Source organism: Heptranchias perlo, chromosome 27 (genome assembly GCF_035084215.1).
Source record: "Heptranchias perlo isolate sHepPer1 chromosome 27, sHepPer1.hap1, whole genome shotgun sequence".
In the NCBI taxonomy this organism is placed as follows: Eukaryota; Metazoa; Chordata; class Chondrichthyes; order Hexanchiformes; family Hexanchidae; genus Heptranchias; species Heptranchias perlo.
The window spans coordinates 40,121,959-40,141,117 of record NC_090351.1 but is presented as its reverse complement, the minus strand read 5'-3'; the positions used below and the strand labels follow the sequence as shown (position 1 = coordinate 40,141,117).

General features: G+C 45.6%; 1 protein-coding gene across 6 annotated transcripts in view; it reads left to right on the top strand.

Annotated features, from left to right (window-relative positions):
- Positions 1-19,159, top strand: part of cyb561d1 (cytochrome b561 family, member D1) — a 116,427-nt gene that overhangs the window by 86,322 nt on the left and 10,946 nt on the right. For 3 of the 6 annotated variants that reach the window (XR_010968418.1, XR_010968417.1, XR_010968416.1), the window contains one exon: positions 17,404-17,694. The exons of 1 other annotated variant lie outside the window; for it this stretch is intronic. The gene's annotated coding sequence lies outside the window, so the exon portion shown is untranslated. Of the gene's footprint in view, positions 1-3,376; positions 4,457-17,403; positions 17,695-19,159 lie in introns of those variants that run through there. 2 more of the 6 variants (XR_010968419.1, XR_010968420.1) reach the window with 2 other exon arrangements.

The window sequence follows — 19,159 nt, the reverse complement described above, 5'->3', positions numbered from 1 at the left end:
TGAATGGATTTTACACTGTACAATTACACAGACAACAAGGTGACAAGAGGCGATGGAACTGTTCCCAGACGGTCTTTCAATTCTGCCAGACTAGATTATACTCTGCACTGCGGTAATAACCCCATCTCCACATATTAGGAAGGGCCTCCTGGGTGAATGCGAAAATAACTTTTAACATTCTTACAATCTGACGTATGTACCGTTCTAATTTATGCTGTGGAACATCTGAAACCACAAATAGATACAATGGCACTGAAAGTCTTTCCGTGTCAGCATGGCCTCCATTGTACAGTTCCCTTGTTATCTCTCTGACAAAATCAATGTCACTTTTGCGTCTATAAATTCCAGAATAATGACATTGAGGAATGTAACCTTATGTAAGAAAGCACAGAACAAGAAAAGACTGCTCAACCAATCAACCACTCTCCTTCCACAGCCCATGTGCACTCTACCCTATCATGGACTCTACCCCACCTATCTAATCCCATGTACATTCTACAATTGGCACAGTGCTTTTTATCTCTATGCGCTGAACTGTAGTTTTGGAGTTTTGTCTTTTATTAAAAAAAACTCCAAATTTCTTTTCCCTTCCCAAGTGGGAATCAGGGGGAAAACTCTCCAGTGGCTGGAGTCATATCTAGCACAAAGGAAGATGGTAGTGGTTGTTGGAGGCCAATCATCTCAGCCCCAGGACATTACAGCAGGAGTTCGTCAAGGCAATGTCTGAGGCCCAACCATCTTCAGTTGCTTCATTAATGACCTTCCCTCCATCATAAGGTCAGAAATGGGGATGTTCGCTGATGATCGCACAATGTTCAGTTCTATTCGCAACCCCTCAGATAATGATGCAGTCCGTACCCGCATGCAGCAAGACCTGGACAACATCCAGGCTTGGGCTGATAAGTGGCAAATAAAATTCGCGCCAGACAAGTGCCAGGCAATGACTATCTCCAACAAGAGACAGTCTAACCACCTCCCCTTGACATTCAACTGCATTACCATCGCCGAATCCCCCACCATCAACATCCTGGGGATCACCATTGACCAGAAACTTAACTGGACCAGCCACATAAATGCAGTGGCTACAAGAGCAGGTCAGAGGCTGGGTATTCTGCGGCGAGCACTCACCTCCTGACTCCCCAAAGCCTTTCCACCATCTACAAGGCACAAGTCAGGAATGGATGAGTGCAGCTCCAAAAACACTCAAGAAGCTCGACATCATCCAGGACAAAGCAGATCTCTTGATTGGCACCCAATCCACCACCCTAAACATTCACTCCCTTCACCACCAGTGCACCTTGGCTGCAGTGTGTACCATCCACAGGATGGTGAAAATCCTGGAACTCCCTACCTAACAGCACCGTGGGAGAACCTTCACAACACGGACTGCAGCGGTTCAAGAAGGCAGCTCACCACCACCTTCTCAAGGGCAATTAGGGATGGGCAATAAATGCCGGCCTTGCCAGCGATGCCCACATCCCATGAATGAATAAAAAAAAAAGTGAGGCTGATTAAGTTGCTCTATTCTTGATATACAATTTTACCAGCAATGGTGGCCATTCTTAATGTGTGAGCCTGGACAGTGAGCATTGGCTGGCTATTCAACTGTAGGGTACATCACAGTTGAACCCAATTCCTGTTCTGACCTGACTTCCGGCAGGAATCCCCGGATGACAATCAGGAGCAGGAACCCTGGTGGATCTTTCCTTCTTGTAGCCTAAGGAAGGCGTGGGAGGGGGTCAAGGTTAGTTATGGTGCTGGCTTCAATCAGCCAATTCAGCAAAAACCGGGATGGAATGGGGACCTCTCTGTTCTGTATTGGTGAGTACGCCACTGGGCATTGTATTTATCAACTGAGCAAGAAAGGGACCTGGAAATGTCACCTGAGAATGGGATTCAACCCCGAGTCTACTGCTTGCAAGTCCAACAATTAAAAAAAAATCTATGACATATAAATAAAAGTCCAAAGATGCGAAAAAAATCACTTGATTCGAGTTGTTAATCCCAGTCTAGAAGATGATATGAAGAAATGCACTGGCTACAGCACAGTAATTAAACATTTAAAGGAAAGGTCCCAGGTTAATGAGATTCCTGCCAGATTCCATTTCCGCATCGTGGATACGGTGTCACCTGTTCTGCGGAGTACTTAACAAGGCCCCTCTGGGCAACGTAGCTTTTCCAGCTGAAGGAGAGAATCAGCAGCCTGTGTGTCTCAGCTTCTCCACAAAGAATGTTGTTGGATACCAGCCAATATCTTTACTCAGTGCAGACTGTTAAACCTTGAGTGCAGCCCCTTGCTCGCATGCACACTGCACTAAGTGATCAGAAGGGACCAGATGGGCTTTCTACACCACCACCCACTCACAGACTCCACACTCACCCGACCCCTGATAACCCATCGCTGCGGTATAACTCTCATCTCATCCCCCCCACCCTTCTCCAAGCTCATCTCTTCCATGTGATCTACCTCTTTCAATGTTCCAACTACCCAACTCCTCATCACTCAATGGGGTCAATCTTGACTTTGTACGAAAGTGTAAAACAGGTGATCGCGAGTCGGCAGCCCATGTACACCTCGCCCCACTTATATTTCTATTGAAGTCCCTTGGGTGTAAAAGTTCTCCCTGACTTTCCATACTTGCTCCTAACTTCCTCATTTTAACTCGTGTCCTCTGGGATTTGAGCTTTTGACTGCCGTGAATGATTCACCAAGATTTGTGACGAGGGTTTTTTCCTGGCATGCTCCCAATTCTTCAGCGAATCTATGTTGCTGATGTCAAAGGCTGTTGAATTACTGGGTACTGTGGATCAGTAGTGACAATATCCACTCATAATGTTGAACAAACGTTTAAAAAAAAAACTAATCATAGCAACCAAGATGGTGCAGCAAACCTGATCACAGTGTACTCTGACTAAAGGACTGAGAAACTGGTGAGAAACAAGTGACTCGATGAGATTATTAAGCAAAATAATGAAAGGAACTGCTTTGTCACAGGGGTTTGGTGAAGTAGCATTTTAACAACTTAATAGTAAGAAAGAAAGAAAGACTTTTTACAGCTCTTAAGCTGTGGATGCTGACAGGTTTTTTGATTTCGGATTTGTCTACCGATAAGGCAACAGTCATTCCTACTGAGCAATGTTAAAAAATGACTTGCATTTATATAGCGCCTTTCACAATCTCAGAACGTCCAAAACACTTTACAGCCAATGAAGTACTTTTGAAGTGTGGTCACTTTTTTTTTATTATTCGTTCATGGGATGTGGGCGTCGCTGGCAAGGCCAGCATTTAATGTCCATCCCTAATATAGGAAATATATTTATTTATTTATTTTTCCTTATGCTACACGTCTCTTTTTTTTTTGTTTTAAAACAACAGGGCGATCTGAATCCAGAGTATCAGATATAGGCCACGGTTGGAGATGTCCCAACATGCAAACATCATCCCAGTTGAGTTCTCATCCCTACAGGGCTCCTATCCAGAAGGCTGTGGACATGAATCCAAGATGATTTCCTCTGGTTGGGGAGTCCGTGACGAGAGATCATCAATTTAAACTTGTCACTGAGAGTGAGGAGAGAGATTAGGAAACGTTTCTTTGCACAGAGGGTTGCTGGAACATGGGATGTTTTGCCACAGGGAGAGATTGTTGCAGGGACCATTACATCGTTTAAGGGAAAATGGAATTAATATTTGAAGCAGAGGAAGTTACAGGGCGATGCGGTCTCCTGTGAAGCACCTGGAGATGTTTTCCTATGCAATATGTATTGTTGTATTAGTTGTTAGATTGCTCTAGTAAAGAGGTGGCACAGTGACTCTCTTCTGTGATGTAAACATATATGGTTCTATTGGTGGCCTGTCACCCCATTCCGCCCACCCAAAGTAGCATCAACATTGTCATCTCTTTACTCCATTGGATGGAGGTAACAGTGCATTAGAAAAGCAGGTCACATCAGTGACCATGACAACAATGATGGGTGGCTGCTCCAATTCCCTCCCTGAATTGGTGGCGACCTCCTCTTTCATAACGAAAGAAAGAATTTGCATTTGTATAGCACCTTTTGTGACATCCCAAAGCGTTTCACGCCTAATGCATTACTTTCTTTTGAAATGAAGTCGCTGTTGTAATTTAGGGAAACGTGGCAGCCAATTTGACAGCAAAGTCTCACAAGCAGCAGTGAGATAAATGCCCAGGTAATCTGTTTTGATGATGTTGGTTGAGGGATAAATGTTGGCCAGGATACCTGGGAGAACTCCCCTGCTCTTCTCCACTTCGAATAGTGCCATGGGATCTTTTATGTCCTCTTGAGAGGATGTGGAGATGCCGGTGATGGACTGGGGTTAACAAGGTTTGGTGAAGCACCAAACCCAATGATGGGGTTAGTGAAGCACCTGGAGATGTTTTCCACACCGCCTGAGGAAGGGGAAAGCCCCCGAAAGCTTGTGGGATTAAAAATAAAATCGTTGGACTATAACTTGGTGTTGTAAAATTGTTTACTCTTGAGAGGACAGATGGGGCCTCGGTTTAACGTCTGAAGTGAACAATAGCACCTCCGACAGTGCAGCACTCCCTCAGCACGACACCGGGAGTGTCAGCCTAGATTATGTGCTCAAGCCTCTGGAGTGGGGCTTCAACCCACTTCCTTCTGACTCGGAGGCGAGAGTGACACCACAACTGTACTGAAGTGTCAGCTGAGGGCAACTGAGGAAGGTGACATTTAAAATAGGGGGAGAGAATAAATACAGGGAGAGAGTCCCAAAACAAACATCTGTTGGTTGGTGGGTGAGTGTTAAAGGGGGAATGGAATGGTATGAAGATCTTGACACTAACATGGTGGAATTTTCCAAATGATGAAATCCCCATCTTGCTAATTGACCAAAGAGAAGCAGCCAGTTTAGAACCTTCACTGAAACACCACACAAACTTCCTGCCTTCTCTCCAGAGGGGTCCGAGGCTGAGGTCTCTGTGCAGTTCACACCTGCACTGCTTTATGATGCAAAATGGTATTTTGTGCCTATTTGCACCTGTAGAAGCAAATTTACTGTGTAACCTGACAACAGAATTTGGCAATGTCTGTCACGGCTGGAACGGACGCTGTTGGCAGCGGACAGGTTAATTCCTCTGCTGCAGTAACACTTGTGAATGGCTAAGAAACATAATTGCTTGATCTGATTTGTTCTTTGCTGCCTGTTCAGCTAGCTATCTCTTAATTTAACACAATAGGTAGTCAGCTACAGTTAGGGGAATAGTGAGAGTCAGCAATAAATCTTCCAATGATCTCTCACTCCACAACACTGCTGTGGAAAACCAGGGAGTGAGGAGGAAGGATAAGTACGAGATTTAATCTCACAGCCCAGGCTGTGGGCTTGGAACATAGGAACAGGAGTAGGCCATTCAGCCCCTCGAGCCTGTATCTTAACCCCCGAACCAGGTGAGACTGGCTAGATGCGAGGGGGGTGGGGGAGACGTTCACTAGTCCACTCCCATCGGGCGCGAGTACCCCACTGGATGTCAACCCAGTATTCAGAGGCCGGAGCTCTCATCTTCTGCTCGTCAGGGCTAGTACAGAAGTGTTAAAAAAAAATCTAATTTCCCTTGCAGATTTATTCACCAGGTGCTGACTTCTTCAAAACACAGTAATTGTCGAGCTTCACAATGTGTTAAATCAGCCTCTTTCAGACGCTAGCTGGTAGCTTTTCAGAGTGTAACGTAAACAATTTGGACTCAGGAATCAGAAGTACAATTTCAAAATTTGCGGACACACTAAATTGGGGGGTATAGTTACATAGAAACATAGAAAATAGGACTGATCGTCTAACTCAGTACCCTGTTCCCACTTTTTCCCCATATCCCTTGATCCCTTTAGCATTAAGAAATAAATCTATCTCCTTCTTGAATACATCTAATGACTTGGCCTCCACTGCCTTCTGTGGTAGAGAATTCCACAGGTTCACCACCCTCTGAGTGAAGAAATTTCTCCTCATCTCGGTTCTAAATGGCATACCCCGTATCCTGAGACTGTGACCCCTGGTTCTGGACTCCCCAGCCATCGGGAACATCCTCCCTGCATCTAGTCTGTCTAGTCCTTAGAATTTTATATGTTTCGATGAGATCACCTCTCATTCTTCTAAACTCTAGTGAATATAGGCTGAGTTGACCCAATCTCTCCTCATACGTCAGTCCTGCCATCCCAGGAATCAGTCTGGTAAACCTTCGTTGCACTCCCTCCATGGCAAGGACATCCTTCCTCAGATAAGGAGACCAAAACTGCACACAGTACTCCAGATGTGGTCTCACCAAGGCCCTGTATAACTGCAGTAAGACATCCCTGCTCCTGTACTCAAATCCTCTTGCAATGAAGGCCAACATACCATTCGCCTTCCGAACTGCTTGCTGCACCTGAATGCTCGCTTTCAGCGACTGGTGTACAAGGACACCCAGGTCTCGTTGCACCTCTTCCCAATCTATCACCATTCAGATAATAATCTGCCTTTCTGTTTTTACAACCAAAGTGGATAACCACACATTTATCCATGCAATACTGCATCTGCCATGTTCTTGCCCACTCACCCAACTTGTCTAAATCACATTGGAGCCTCTTTGCATCCTCCTCACAGCTCACATTCCACCCCAGTTTTGTGTCGACTGTAAACTTGGAAATGTTACATTTAGTTCCCCCATCCAAATCATTGATATATATTGTGAATAGCTGGGGACCAAGCACTGATCCCTGCGCTACCCCACTAGTCACTGCCTGCCACCCCGAAAAAGACCCGTTTATTCCTACTCCCTGTTTCCTGTCTGTCGACCAATTCTCAATCCATGCCAGTATATTCCCCCCCAATCCCATGTGCTTTAATTTTGCACACTAACCTCTCGTGTGGGACCTTATCAAAAGCCTTCTGAAAATCCAAGTACACCACATCCACTGGTTCTCCCCTATCTATTCTACTAGTTACATCCTCAAAAAACTCCAGTAGATTTGTTAAGCATGATTTCCCTTTCATAAACCCATGCTGACTTTGTCCAATCTCGTTACTGCCTTCCAAGTGTTCTGTTATCACATTTTTTATAATAGACTCTAGCATTTTCCCCACTACTGATGTTAGGCTAACTGGCCTGTAATTCCCTGTTTTTTCTCTCCCTCCTTTTTTAAATAGTGGGGTTACATTTGCCACCCTCCAATCTGTAGGAACTGTCCCAGAGTCTATAGAATTTTGGAAGATGATCACCAATGCATCCATTATTTCCAGGGCCACTTCCTTTAGTACTCTGGGATGTAGATTATCAGGCCCTGGGGATTTGTCAGCCTTTAGCCCCATTAATTTTCCGAGCACTATTTTTTTTTACTAACACTGGTTTCCTTCAGTTCGTCCCTTTCACTAGACCCTTGGTTCCCCAACATTTCTGGGAGGTTATTTGTGTCCTCCTTTGTGAATACAGAACCAGAGTATGTGTTTAATTGTTCTGCCATTTCTTTGTTCCCCGTTATAATTTCCCCCATTTCTGACTGTAAGGGACCTACATTTGTCTTCACTAATCTTTATCTCTTGACATATTTATAGAAGCTTTTACAGTCAGTTTTTATGTTCCCTGCTAGTTTACTCTCATACTCTATTTTTCCCCTCTTAATCAATCTCTTTGTCCTCCTTTGCTGAATTCTAAACTGCTCCCAATCCTCAGGCTTGCCGCTTTTTCTGGCAATTTTATATGTCTCCTCTTTGGATCTAATACTATCCCTAATTTCTTTTGTAAGCCACGGTTGAGCCACCTTTCCTGTTTTATTTTTGCGCCAAATAGGAATGAATAATTGTTGTAATTCCTGCACACGTTCTTTAAATATTAGCCATTGCCTATCCACCGTCATCCCTTTTAGTAAAATTCCCCAATCTATCGTAGCCAACTCGCACCTCATACTTTTGTAATTTCCTTTATTTAGATTCAGGACCCTAGTTTCGGATTCAACTACTTCACTCTCTATCTTAATGAGGAATTCTATCATGTTATGGTCGCTCTTCCCTTAGGGACCCCGCACAACAAGATTGTTAATTAATCCTTTCTCATTGCACAATACCCAGTCTAGGATCGCCTGTTCTCTCGTTGGTTCCTCAACGTATTGGCCAAGAAAACCATCACGTACACACTCCAGGAATTCCTCCCCCACAGTATTATTGCTAATTTGGTTTGACCAATCTATATGTAGATTAAAGTCACCCATTATTACAGTTGTACCCTTCTTGCATGCATCTCTAATTTCCTGTTTAATGCCCTCCCCTACATCTCCAGTACTGTTTGGGGGCCTATAGACAACCCCCACCAACGTTTTCTGCCCCATGGTGTTTCTTAACTCCACCCATACAGATTCCACATCGTGATTTTCCGAGCCAATATCCTTCCTCACTATTGCATTGATTTCCTTCTTTACTAACAATGCTACCTCACCTCCTTTCCCTTTTTGCCTGTCCTTCCTAAATATTGAATACCCCTGGATGTTCAGTTCCCATTCTTGGTCACCCTGCAGCCATGTCTCCATAATCGCAACTATATCATACCCGTTAATATCTATCTGCACTGTTAATTCATCTACCTTATTGTGAATGCTCCGCTCATTAAGACACAATGCCTTTAGACTTGTCTTTTTAAGATTGCTAATCATCTTAGTTTTATTTTGCACTATGGCCCTGTTTGTTTTTCGCCCTTGTTTTCTCTGCCTTCCACTATTGCTTCTTCCCTTTCTGTCTTTTGTTTCTATCCTTGTTTCCCCCTCCTCTGTCTCCCTGCTCAGGTTCTCATCCCTCTGCCATTCTAGTTTAAACCTTCCCCAACAGCACTAGCAAACACCCCCGCGAGGACATTGGTCCCCATCCTGCTCGGGTGTAACACATCCCGCTCGAGTGTAACCCATCCCACTTGTCCAGCTCCCACCTTCCTCAGAACCGGTCCCAATGTCCCAGGGATCTAAATCCCTCCCTCCTACACCATCCCTGTAGCCACGCATTCATCTGGTCTATTCTCCTGTTCCTATACTCACTCGCACGTGGCACTGGTAGTAATCCTGAGATCACTACCTTTGAGGTCCTGCTTTTTAATTTATCTCCTAACTCCTTAAATTCACCTTGCAGGACCTCATCCCTTTTTTTACCTATGTCGTTGGTACCGATATGGACCACGACTACTGGCTGTTCACCCTCCCCCTCCAGAATGCCCTGCAGCCGCTCCGTGACATCCTTGACCCTAGCACCAGGGAGGCAACATACCGTCCTGGAGTTATGTTTGCGGCCGCAGAAACGCCTATCTGTTCCCCTGACAATTGAATCCCCTATCAGTATAACCCTGCCACTCTTCTTCCTCCCCTCCTGTGCAGCAGAGCCACCCGTGGTGCCCCGAACTTGGCTCTTGCTGCTTTCCCCTGATAAGCCATCTCCCCCAACAGTATCCAAAGCGGTATATCTGTTTGAGAGGGAGATGGCCCCTGGGGACTCCTGCTCTACCTGCCTAGTCATTATACTCTGCCTGGCGGTCACCAATTTCCTTTCTGCCTGCGTAATCTTTACCTGCGGTGTGACCACCTCACTGAACGTGCTATCCACGATAATCTCAGCAAAGTGGATGCTCCACAGTGAATCCACCCGCAGCTCCAGCTCCGAAAAGCGGTTAGCCAGTAGCTGCAGCTGGACACACTTCCTGCACACATGGTCGCCAGGGACACCTGTAGTGTCCATGACTTCCCACGTAGTGCAGGAGGAGCATATCACGGGTGTGAGCTGTGCTGCCATGACTTGCCTTAGAGTTACACTGCGTTCACCTCTCAGACTCTCCTCCCGCTCTCGGGACTCTCCTTTTACACTGCGCTCACCACTCGGACTCTCTTCCCGCTCTTGGAATCTCCTCTCGCTCTTGGACTCTCCTTTTATACTAGGCTGCCTTTCGGACTCTCCTTTTACACCGCGCTCACCTCTCGGACTCTCTTCCCGCTCACGGGGAAGCTAGATAGGAGAAAGGAATAGAAGGTTAACAGAGGAGGACTGCACAAATTACAAGAAGACATTAGTGAACTTGCAGAATGGGCGTGTAATTGACAAATTAGTTTCAATATAGATAAGTGTGAGGTATTACATTTTGGTAGGAAGAAGAAGGAGGCCACATACTGCTTGGATAATAAGAGTCTGAATGAGGTAGAGGAACAGAGGGATCTGGGGGTTCAGATACAAAAATCACCAAAAGTAATGACGCAGGTTAATAAGGCCATTTAAAAAAAGCAAACCAAGCACTGGGGTTCATTTCTAGAGGGATAGAATTAAAAAGCAGAGAAGTTATGTTAAACTTATATAGAATCTTGGTTAGATGACACTTGGAGTACTGTGAACAGTTCTGGCCTCCATATTATAAAAAGGATATAGAGGCACTAGAGAAGGTGCAAAAAAGATTTACAAGGATGATACCAGAATTGAGAGGTTATACCTATCAAGAAAGATTGAACAGGCTGAGGCTCTTTTCTCTAGAAAAAAGAAGGCTGCTGAGTCGTTGAATATATTCAAGGCTGAGTTAGACAGATTTCTGGACTCTAGGAGAATCAACGGCTATGGGGATCGGGCAGGAAAGTGGAGTTGAGGTCGAAGATCAGCCATGATCTGATTGAATGGCGGAGCAGGCTCGAGGGGCCATGTGACCTACTCCTGCTCCTATTTCTTATGTTCTTATGTTCTTAAGGCTGAGGGGTGACCTGATAGAGGTCTTTAAGATTATGAAGGGGTTCAGTAGGGTGGACATAAAGAAAATGTTTCCAATTGGGGGGAGACCAGAACTAGGGGTCATAAATATAAGATAGTCACTAATAAAACCGATAATGAATTCAGGAGAAACTTCTTTACCCAGAGAGTGGCTGGAATGTGAAACTCGCTTCTACAAGGAGTAGTTGAGGCGAATAGTATAGATGCATTTAAAGGGAAGCTCGATAGGAGAAAGGAATAGAAGGTTATGCTGATAGGGTTAGATGAAGAGGGGTGGGCAGAGGCCCATGTGGAGCAGAAACGCCGGCATACATCAGTTGGGCCGAGTGGCCTGTTTCTGTGCTGTAATTTCTGAGTAATTCTATGTAACGGTTGTAAAACCCCGACTGACTCAATCCCCTCCTCAGACTGATGGTTCTTGAATTAAATCTACTCTTCAGCTCTCTGCTGTGCTAAGCTGTGCTACAATAGTGATTAATGTTCTCTCACAGCCCTGGAAACAGGCATTGGACTTCACTCACCCATAAATGATATTTGTAATAACTATAACACAATAATAATCACCATGACAAACCCTATCTGCAGAAAGTGGCAATTTTACTTCATTTCTTTAGAGAAATTAAGCTCTAACCTTGACTAAAATTTCAGACTCTAGAAAAAAGCAATTCTATTAAAAGTGAATTTAATAAGTTTGAGATGTTTAAGAAATATAATACATTGAATCTATTTTAGGTTTAACTTATTATGAGCACTAATACCTAACACCATCTTTACTGAAATTTAGATTCGTGAGGAGATGTGTCTTACATTAAGACGCTAAAGGTTTGAACAGTGCTGCTGACTGAGGACTGGGTGTTTCCTTCTCAGTGACGACTTTACTTCATGGGCCTAGAAATTTGATGGAGCTGCGCCTGTTTTTCAGGCGCTAAACGGCCTCCTAAGCCTCCAATATGGCAGACAGGAAGTGCCAGCTCATGGGCGGGATGTAATACGGGCAGGGTGTAATCGGGCAGGATGTAATACGGGCGGGGTCTAATACGGGCGGGGTGTAATCGGGCAGGATGTAATACGGGCGGGGTCTAATACGGGCGGGGTGTAATCGGGCAGGATGTAATACGGGCGGGGTGTAATACGGGCGGGGTGTAATCGGGCGGGATGTAATACGGGCGGGGTGTAATACGGGCAGGGTGTAATACGGGCTGCCGATTCACTATCATCTGCTTTGTGCAACCACTGAAGACTAATTTCACTCCCACAAGATCCCACCCAGGAGCAACCACAGCCCAGCGGTTCACACCAGCACCTCCAGCAGCACAAACCAACACACCTCCAGCAGCACAAACCAACACACCCCCAGCAGCACAAACCAACACACCTCCAGCAGCACAAACCAACACACCTCCTGCAGCACGCACCAACACACCTCCAGCAGCACAAACCAACACACCTCCAGCAGCACAAACCAACACACCCTCAGCAGCACGCACCAACAAACCTCCAGCAGCACAAACCAACAAACCTCCAGCAGCACAAACCAACACACCTCCAGCAGCACAAACCAACACACCCCCAGCAGCACAAACCAACACACCTCCAGCAGCACAAACCAACACACCTCCAGCAGCACAAACCAACACACCTCCAGCAGCACAAACCAACACACCTCCAGCAGCACGCACCAACACACCCCCAGCAGCACGCACCAACACACCCCCAGCAGCACGCACCAACACACCCCCAGCAGCACAAACCAACACACCTCCAGCAGCACAAACCAACACACCCCCAGCAGCACAAACCAACACACCTCCAGCAGCTAATATCAAGCTGCCGATACCTCAACGGGTTTCTGGTGAAATTAAAGTTCTGTTTTACTCCTTTTTCTCTCACAAAGTCTGCCGAGCTTCCACGCTGTCCCAAAATGTTTGATTTCCCCAGGACTCACTTAAATTGCACTGGTTATGATCCAGGATAATCCTCCACATCACTAATTCAGTGAAAAACTGAATTAATGACAATGCCAAGGTTGCTGGAAGCGGATTTGGTTCGAGTGGCCTCAATCTGTTTTGCTTTTATAACTCTGCTTATCCAGTTATACTTTATTTTTTAAAAGCTGTTTTTGCTTTGGAGTTGGATTCTTTTCCCTCAGTGTGAGGGATGTTAGTTTTCCACCTTTTTGCACTCAGTGTCGGCATCCAAACACTCCCAGATCAGATGTTTCACAAAGTAAAGCTCTTTCTGTTCCACCCAATGACGTATCGTAACCCTAACCTCAGAAGACCTCCTCCCACTGCCCCCTCCAGCCCGACTATCTCTGCAGTCTTTCGGAGTGAGAATTTTAGTCAACATTAAATTAGAGGCAGCTTTGTCCTGTAGGCTCACACACACCAGGAACTGGATTGAGACTGTTCAAACTCAATTCACAGAGGGAGTAGAGCCTTTCACTGTTGGGCTTGATGCAAAAAAACAGATCCCAGAAATAAAAGGTCAAAATTTAAATCACAATGCAGGTATTAAAATTGAGACTCGTCGCACCATCTCCTTGTTTAACACATTCTTTTCCAGCAACCTCAAGGACTCTTCATCTCCCAGTTGTCCTTCCCTCAGGGTGTCAGCCATGGCTCAGTGTGTAGCACACTCGCCACCAGCTCAGAAGGTGGTGGGTTCGAGCCCCGCTCCAGAGACCCGGGCACCACATCCAGGCTGATACTCCCTGTGCTGTGGGAGGTGCTGCACTGTCGGAGGGTGAGATGCTAAACTGAGGTCTCAGGTGGACGTAAAGATCCTACGGCATTATTTGAAGAAGAATAGGGGAGTTCTGGCCATTATTATGCCTCAACCAACAGTATTAAAACAGATTATCTGGTCATTAATTCATTGCTCTTTGTGGGACCTTGCTGTGCGCAAATTGGCTGCTGTGTTTCCCACATTACAACAGTGATTCCACTTCAAAAGTACTTGGATGTAAAGTGTTTTGCGACGGCCTGAGGTCGTGAGTGGTTCTATATAAATGCAAGTTCTTTCTTTCAAAACCCAAGCTTGGTGTTATCTAACCACTATTTCTTGATTTATCTCACCTTTCCTCCTACTCTTTTTAACCCTGGTGGTGTCCCGCACTCTGGATCGAGGCTCTTTACCTGGGCTTCCCAGTTTTAAACAAAACTCGTCCCTATTTGTACAGTCTCACGGGAGTGAAACTGATCTTGGACAGTAGCGTAAAGCGGGAGATCACGATTCGTGAGCCCGTTTGACAACAACAAGAACTTGCATTTATATAGCGCCTTTAACGCAGTGAAACACCCCAAGGTGCTTCACAGGAGCGATTATCAAACAAAATTTGACGCCGAGTCACATAAGGAGATATTAGGACAGGTGACCAAAAGCTTGGTCAAAGAGGTAGGTTTTAAGGAACATCTTAAAGGAGGAGAGAGAGGCGGAGAGGTTTAGGGAGGGAATTCCAGAGCTTGCGGCCTAGGCAGCTGAAGGCACGGCCGCCAATGGTGGAGCAATTAAAATTGGGGATGCACAAGAGACAAGAATTGGAGGAGTGCAGAGATCTCGGGGGGTTGTAGGGCTGGGGGAGGTTACACAGATAGGGAGGGGCGAGGCCACGCAATTTTATTTGTCTTGACTGTTGAAGTCAGTGGAAATCGGGTGGGGTGTAAAAGGATCTGCCCATTGGCTATTGCCCATTTTGCTCCATCACTCAAGACAATTTTCAGCCCCTCAATTTCAGCTGAATGTGAATTTATTTAAACCAAACTCACCTAAAAACAGAAAGTATTCATTTTTTTTTTGATGGGGGTTTTTATTGAACCGGGTCCACATATTGAAACCCCACAGCCTGCAACGGCCGGTTGGTGACTTTAGCTGGAAAACGCGTGACGCGTTTGTGTGACGCTCTGTGTCCCATTTTACCAGCGGGGCATTAACCCATTTAAAGTAAACGCCTGCCTTATAACAGCGAGAGGAGGAATGTGGTAGGAAATGCAGTAATCGTTCGTCCATCACCATCGCCAACTGGAACTTCTAGGCTTACAAGATGGGAATCCTGGATGATCGGTCCACTACCACCTTTTCAAGGGCAACTAGGGGTCGGGCAATAAATGCCGGCCTTGCCAGCGCCGCCCACGTCCCGAGAATGAATAATAAAAACCAACTCTGACTCGGTAGTGTACAGAGACTGGCATTTAGTCAATGTAAAATTCTGAGAATAAAAATGTATCTGTGGTTTGTCTGAGATAAGGTAGGGATCAGTAAGATTAACGTTAAGGACTGCTGCCCTTTCATCTGCGACAGCTGCAGTCTTTATTTCTGGATCTCCTAAATAAATCCCATTACAGCACTCTCAAATGCTTATGGACCCCGCATGCATTGAGAACGGGCTACTGAACCAGCATCGAAACCAGCACAAAAGCTTAATTAGGGTGCAATGAATCAATCAGTATCTCTTCACCCTCCTCTGTTTTCCTGTTATCTCCCCGAGGGCTGCTGGTTAGAGAAACTCTGGGAGAGGAAACAACAACAACTTGCATTTATATAGCGCCTTTAACCTGGTAAAAACGTCCCAAGGCGCTTTTCACAGGAGCGATTACCAGACAAAATTTGACACTGGGCCACACAAGGAGATATTAGACGGGTGACCTAAAGCTTGGTCAAAGAGGTTAAAAAAAAGAAGAAAGAACTTGCATTTATATAGCGCCTTTCACGACCTCAGGACACCCCAAAGTGCTTCACCCACAACCTTCTGACTCTGAGGCAAGAATGCTACCACTGAGCCACAGCTCATACCTAGTTGATCTCCTGTTGCACTACTCAAGGACAAAACAAATGTGTTTCTCTCTCCCACTCTATTCTATTCTCATTCCCCCTCCCAATATGCCTTTTTTTCATCCATCTCCAACTACAATTCTGTCTATTACTTTCTCATTACATCTTTGTCTTCCTCTCCTGTATGTCTGCCACTCGTACATGTTCCTTTACTGATTTACTGAATTTGTAGCTATCTCTTTAAAAGCCCAGGGCACATTAGGATATCGATGGTTCCCTTTTTATCATGCCAAAAATGGAGTAAATATACTAGTGGGTCATGTCAAAGATTAACATCTACATCTATTAAGGTACTTCAGGTAAATTTTACAAAAATTAAGTTGTCTTTGTTGATTTCAAATTCAGCTGAATTTGCCTAATGAAGTTTAATCCAGTCTGTCAACTGCTTTGGTTCACAGTTGCTGATAAATTATTGCAGATGAGGACAGCTCAGTTATTTTCAGCTGGTCCAGATAATAAACAATAATAAGATTTGTACATGCCATGTTACTGTGAAACTTGGGTTATGAATGCTTAGTTTTTGGATGTTTTAATGAGACTACTACATTTAGCTGAAGAAAAGCCAGATTTGTGTACTTGAGGTGCAAATGTCCGTTGTGTTTATCTTTTTAACCATTGCCGAGCTGGGTATACAGAAAGATGAACTGTAGTCAGTGGTGTACGTACATTACTGAAACTGGCTCTCCTGAAAAACCATAAATGCCATTCAAGTGAAGAATCATAGAAAGTTATAGCACAGAAGGAGGCCATTCGGCCCATCGTGTCTGTGCCGGCCGAAAAAGAGCTATCCAGCTTAACCCCACTTTCCAGCAGCTTGGTCTGTGGCCCTGTAGGTTACAGCACTTCAGGTGCACATCCAGGTACTTTTTAAATGAGTTGAGGGTTTCTGCCTCTACCACCCTTTCAGGCAGTGAGTTCCAGACCCCCACCACCCTCTGGGTGAAAAAATTTCTCCTCAGCTCCCGTCTAATCCTACGACCAATTACTTTAAATCTATGCCCCCTGGTCACTGACCCCTCTGCTAAGGGAAATAGGTCCTTCCTATCCACTCTATCTAGTCCCACCATAATTTTATAAACCTCAATTAAATCTCCCCTCAGCCTCCTTTGTTCCAAAGAAAACAACCCCAGCCTATCCAATCTTTCCTCGTAGCTAAAATTTTCCAGCCCTGGCAACAGCCTCATGAGTCTCCCCCGTACCCTCTCAGTATTTCAGCTGGTGATCTATTGTCATTCACAGACTTTCCCGAGAGTGTCTCAGGGCCTAAGACTAAAGCCAGTCATCATCGCTACCCTGAATCATGTTGTGGATTCATCCCCACTGAGGATTCCAGCCCATGTTAAATAACAGCCCATCCTTCGCTTCAAACCCACTGGAGCCCCAGGGAACGTCTGCCGTGAACGACTGCAATTGGTGCTGAGACGCTCAACAGTCTCAGATGCTGATTCTTTCCTAGGTCCCCAAAACTAGGAAATTCCTTAACTCCTGAAGTATTCCCTTCCCCTTCCAATCACAGGATCTTACAGCACAGAAGGAGGCCAACAGCCCATCGTGCCTGTGCCGGCTCTGTGAAAGAGCTATCCAATTAGTCCCACTCTCCCTGCTCTTTCCCCATAGCCCTGCAATTTTCTCCCCTTCAAGTATTTATCCAATTCCCTTTTGAGAGTTATTATTGAATCTGCTTCCACCGCCCTTTCAGGCAGCGCATTCCGATCCTAACAACTCGATGCATAAAATTTTTTTCCTCTGGTTCTTTTGCCAATTACCTTAAAATCGACAGGCTTTTAAAATCTAAGCTTTGGGTTACCTCATGGGGACTTTTTAACTTATTTACCTTCTTTTTTCAGCCTTGGTGACTGCATTAGGAGTGTTGGCCCTACACCATTGATTCTTGATATAAGAAAGTGTGATCGACCACTCCCATCGCATGGTCTACTGCAGCACCAGTGCATTTCATGGCCACAATGCATTGTGCCACCTCATACCCACCGCATTTCTACAATGAGATCATAAAGGATAGAGCAAATCAAGCATCAAATGTCTTGCGTTACACAGGTCAGTAGAGTGATACAGAAGGAAAGAGGCAACAAAAGGTGTTTTGGAGAGAGAACAGATGGAGGAACGTGATTGGAAAGCTGGTAAGTGGGTTGAGATTAATCAAAAATGGATAAGCTTCTTAGAATTCTTTGACGCGGTTGACCACATCATCCTGCTCCAACGCCTCTCCTCCGTTGTCCAGCTGGGTGGGACTGTGCTCGCCTGGTTCCTTTCTTATCTATCCAGTAGTAGCCAGAGAATCACTTTCGATGGCTTCTCTTTCCGCCCCTGCACCATTACCTCTGGAGTCCCTCAAGCATCTATCCATGGACCCCTCCTATTTCTCATCTACATGCTGCCCCTCGGTGACATAATTCGAAAACACATCAGGTTCCACATGTAGGCTGCTGACACCCAGCTCTATCTCACCACCACCACCTCCCTCGATCTCTCCACTGTCTCTGATTTGTCACGCTGTTTATCCGACATCCAAATTGGATGAGCAGAAATTTCCTCCAATTACACCATTGTCTTCGGTCCCTGCCACAAACTCCCATTCCCTAGCCACCGACTCCATCCCTCTCCCTGGCCATTGTCTGAGGTTGAGTCAGACCGTTCGCAACCTTAGTGTCCGATTTGACCCTGAGCTGAACTTCCGACCACATATCCGCTCCATCACCAAGACCGCCTACTTCCATCTCTGTAATATTGCCTGTCTCCGTCCCTGCATCAGCCCATCTGCTGCTGAAACCCTCATCCATGATTTTGTTACCTCCAGACTCAACTATTCCAATGCTCTCCTGGCTGGCCTCACACCTTGCACCCTCTATAAATTTGAGCTCATCCAAAACTCTGCTGCCCGTATCCTAACTCGCACCAAGTCCTGTTCACCCATCACCCCGTGCTCGCTGACCTACATTGGCTCCCGGTTCGGCAATGCCTCGATTTTAAAATTTTCATCCTGGTGTTCAAATCCCTCCATGGCCTCGTCCCTCCCTACCTCTGTAACCTCCTTCCGCCCTACAACCCTCCGAGAACTCTGGGTTCCTTCAATTCTGGCCTCTTGTGCATCCTCAATTTCCTTCGCTCCACCATTGGCGACCGTGCCTTCAGCCTAAGCTCTAGAATTCCCTCCCTAAACCTCTCCGCCTCTCTGCTTCTCTCTCTCCTCCTTTAAGGCGCTCCTTAAAACCTGCCTCTTTGACCAAGCCTTTATTTACCTGTCCTAACAGCTCCTTATATGGCTCTAATTGAATAGCAAAACAGACTAGAGGGGCTGAATGGCCTACTCCTTGAGTTGGGATTGAGGTCTTCAGCAATACCTTATTGATTAACACTGACCCAGAGGAGCAAGGACATAAAGGTCCCTGGTCTAAGAGAAGACACTTCCCTGTACAGGGCAGTGAATGGTTGAGGCATTGCATGGCTGGTTTCTGATAGTTGGACTGTGGGAGACTGAGGCCAACACAGCCAGTCCCCACAGGCAACAAATCCAAAGTGAAAATAGCTGCAGCTGTACTTTTGACGGTGAACCATTTGGTTTCATCGATAATAGCTATTACATTT